Raw genomic sequence first — 4,373 nt, 5'->3', positions numbered from 1 at the left:
TACATAACAACCTAGTAGCAAACATCACAACAATTTGTGGCAATCAAGCTGTAACTTATATGGCTCTCTTCCACTTCATGATCTCCTACACTCCTCATCTGTCAAAGTTATAATCCCTACACATTCTAAATTACAAGGGTTATATGGTTATTAATAAAAAGATTGGCGGTTACAAAGTTGAGGGACTATTTGTGACAAATCAGAACTTGGTAACCACTAGGGCTGTAAACGAACCAAACGTTCAGCGAACAGTTCGTGAACCGTTCGGCGGGAAGTTCGTTTATGTTCGTTCGTTTAATAAACGAACGAACATGAACAAGAAATTTCATTCGATTAGTTAAATGAACGAACATGAACAAAGGTCTCGTTCGTTCAATTGTGTTCATGAACGTTCGGTAAGGTGTTCGTGAACAATCGTTCATTTGCGTTTGTTTATGTTCGTATGTTCGTGTTTTAGTTAAAGACTTTTATACTTTCATATATTTTATCTATACTTTTTATACTCGTAAACTTTTATTTATATCATTACCCTAACAATTAAACTAGGAAACCGTTTTTCACTTTGTTTATGCACCATTTCCCTTTCTTTTCTCATTATTTACATCGACGTATATATGATCTACCTCCGTTCCACAATAAGGGATTCAAGTTCTAGTGCTACTCTCTGGGTCATCCACCTTTATCCTTCATCGTGTTCGCCAAATTTATTTTTGTTCGCTTGTGTTCGTGAACCGTTCGTGAACACGCTCATTTCGTTAATGAACGAACACGGACATAAAATCTCGTTCGGTAAGTGTTCATGAACCGTTCATGAACACATTTATTTCCTTAACGAACGAACACGAACAAGGCCTCGTTCGTGTTCGTTTGGTTCATTTACAGCCCTAGTAACCACCACCCCAAGGGTGGCAAAATCCCTTAGGGAGGAAACCTTAGAATCGATGGCAGCCACAAGAAGGAAAGGGACATGACTTTTCAATCAAAGGACACACCCCTTCATGTTTAATTACATCCATATGTTCTAGAGACGCACCCGTTCGTGAAGAGGAGGTTCTATTGGATCGCACCCTTTAGAAACTATAAATAGGGATAGATTTCTCATTTGTAAATCACTCTCATCAATTGTATTCTATTGTATTCAAACTCTCATTTTATATATTCAAGTTATTCGATTGTTGATGTGTGTAAAATGCAACATATAAATTACATCAAATGAGGCATAAAACTAACCCTTTTTAAGTACTAATGTTGGAAAAAGTGTGTTTTTGTCTTCCTTTTGTATTTTCAGGATTAAATGAGCTCAAATTAACAAAAGAAGCAAAAAGGCAGCTAAATCTGACATAAATACAAGAAAAGGAACATAAGTGGATTGCCCGACCCCTCGACAGCATCCTCCCAAGCAAAACAGAGAAGGCAGAAGACTGAACACGCCCCGTGCTCAGCGAGCACGGGGCCGTGCCCAAGAAGCAACAGAAAAGACAAACCTGTAGAAGCTTCTATTGCCCACCATGGGGCCGTGCCCAGTGAACACGGGGGCGTGGCGAAAGTACAGCAGGCGCATTAATTCTAATTGCGAATTACAGTTAATGAGGAGAGATAGTGTCAGACGGGCACGGGGCCGTGCCCAGGCCTCTGTTCAGCCTATAAATAGGAGTGCTTGGCTTCATTGCAACTCATCCCTTGGCACACCACCTCTCTCACACTTCATCCACCACCCACCACCATCACAACACCATCATCCACCACCATCATCCATTGTCCATCATAGAGTGTGTGAGTCGTCTCGGGATCCAAGATTGATCGTAAGAGTTCTTGACAATCAAGGCCATGTTTGCCTAAGTCTCTTACATCACTTGGTGAAGACAATTGTTTAGTATAATACTTTTTATTTTTAATCTTTTGCACTTTTTATTTGGTTTTGTATTAATGACTTTAATAACTAGTTGCTTATGTTGAAGGTGACTTTTCCTTATCGTTTGTCCGTGGTGTCTTGGCATTATTTTACTGTCTATATAAAATAAAAGATTTTCACCATTCATATCTCCACGGTCTATGTGGAGATATGTTGGCTACCTGGTCGGGGGTTAAGGGAACGGTTTGGTAAGGGTCTTTCCCTTGTTCAACGTTTAGAGGTCGTGCAAGGGACCTGGGTCAAATTTAGTAGGATCTCCTTCAATACCCAAAGGTATTGGATGGCGGGGATCCAAACTCTTTGAATTCCTCATAAGTTAACTACTATTAATACTATAACCCGCTATTTAGGACTGTATCCCTGCTGACTCAGACTACTTAGTCGAGGGTAACGTCACCTCCAAAAGAGGGGCCTACCATAATTTGCATTAATAACTTAATTCATTATCTTTCAATAATCCGACCCTTTAGGATTGTATCCTTGCTGACTCAAACTACTGGGTTGAGGGTAACGTCGCCTTCAAAAGAGGGGCCTACTACAATAACTAAGATAATCTCTTAAACAAGTGTAAAAGTGCGAAAATAATCAAAGGTTATACTAATACACGAGTCGGATCCAAGTGATTCATCTTATCTATCTGTTTTTATTTTTATTTTTATTTTTCAGCATTTAGTTAGTTTTATTTTCTTAGTTTAAAAATCTTTTCTAACATTTTGATTTGGTTAGACGTTGAGGATAAACCGGTACTAAAAGCTCTTGTGTCCTTGGACGACCTCGGTTTCTTACCAACACTATACTACGTCCACGATGGGTGCACTTGCCCATATGTGTGTTTAGTGTTAGTAAATATCGTGTTTTATAAATTTAAAACTTGGCTAAAAGTGTAAAAAGGGCTTAAAATATACATCTAAAACATATACACACTTGCACGCACCAAGTTTTTGGCGCCGTTGCCGGGGACACAAGGATTTTAAGAAAGTTAGGAATCAACGGCCTAATCATATTTTTTTTTTTAATTTTTAGGATTTTCTTAGTTTTTCAGCTTCTGCAGAGCTCAGCACGGGCCGTGCCTGGTCGGACACGGGCCGTGCCCAACGTTGTTACTGGCAGTTTTTTGTTTTCCAAGTTACAGAAGGCTGACCACGGGGCCATGTCAGTGCAACACGGGGCCGTGTCCAACTCTCCAGTAACTGGGATCTGGAAAACAATCACTGTAACTCCAACCACGGGCCGTGTTCACTGAGCACGGGGCCGTGGTGAACCTTCTGACCAGCTTTCTTTTCTATTTTTATTGCAGGACTTGGAGCGAGACGTCACCCCTACGTAGTGTATGAGCTCCAGTTCTAATAAGGACATAAAAGAACCTCTAGAAGAACTCGAACGCTTTCTCAGAAAAAGACTAAAAGCCAAAAACCAAGAGAAGGTTTCGGGTAATCCACTTCCAATGGCGGACCAACGTACCCTCATGGATTATCTACGACCCACCGTAGGTAATCTCGGCGCCGCTATCAATGGACCGAATGTTGAAGCCAATAACTTCGAACTTCGGCCGCATTTGATACAAATGCTTCAAAACTCTGCAACCTTTCATGGGCTTGCGGACGAGGATCCCCATCTACATATTACTAATTTCTTAGAAATATGTGATACTTTTCGGATCAATGGAGCATCAAATGACACCATCCGCCTCCGAATGTTTCCTTTTTCACTAAAAGACCAAGCAAAAGCTTGGCTTAACGCCCTCCCAGCTGGATCGGTAAACACCTGGGATGAACTAGCCCAAAAATTTTTATATAAGTATTTCCCTCCCGCTAAAACGGCTAAATTAATGACTGAAATTAATACATATTCACAAGAGGACGGGGAATCCTTATGTGAAACTTGGGAAAGGTTCAAGGAGCTATTGCGAAAGTGTCCACATCACGTCCTTGCGATATGGCAACAAGTATCCACTTTCTATAATGGGTTGTTGCCACACACAAGGCAGACACTTGACTCTAGCTCCGGGGGACTTTTAGGTAATCGCCGCCCGCATGAAATATATAATCAAATTGAGGAAATTGCTCAAACCAATTTTCAGTGGCACACTCCCCGAGGCAATAAATCGATTGCCCCGGGCGCCCATAAGGTTGATGAAAGCACTTCTTTAGAAGCCCAAATCGAGGCCCTTTTTTCGAAAATAAAAAAATTGGAAATGACAAAAACAGTCTCGGTTATGGCTTGTGAAGGGTGTGGTGGGCCACATGAAAATTGGAGTTGTATGAAAGAAACAGATGATCAACAAGAGTCGGTAAGCTACATTGATAATAGACCTAGGCCGTCGGGTCCTCCAACGGGCGCCTACAACCAAGGATGGCGAAATCACCCTAACCTTGGTTGGAGAGAACCCGGCAATAGTAGTAACCAACAAAATGAGTCACAAAATTTCCCTCAACAACAAGGTGGACGAGAAAGGCTTGAA

General features: G+C 41.2%; 1 non-coding gene across 1 annotated transcript; it reads right to left on the bottom strand.

Moving 5' to 3' along the window:
- Positions 1-3,734: 3,734 nt before the first annotated feature.
- Positions 3,735-3,841, bottom strand: LOC118486097. The gene has a single exon (XR_004877953.1). It is a non-coding gene; the product is annotated as a small nucleolar RNA R71 (small nucleolar RNA).
- Between the last annotated feature and the right edge of the window lie 532 nt (positions 3,842-4,373).

Source organism: Helianthus annuus, chromosome 13 (genome assembly GCF_002127325.2).
Source record: "Helianthus annuus cultivar XRQ/B chromosome 13, HanXRQr2.0-SUNRISE, whole genome shotgun sequence".
NCBI lineage: Eukaryota > Viridiplantae > Streptophyta > Magnoliopsida > Asterales > Asteraceae > Helianthus > Helianthus annuus.
This window is presented reverse-complemented; position numbering and strand designations above follow the sequence as displayed.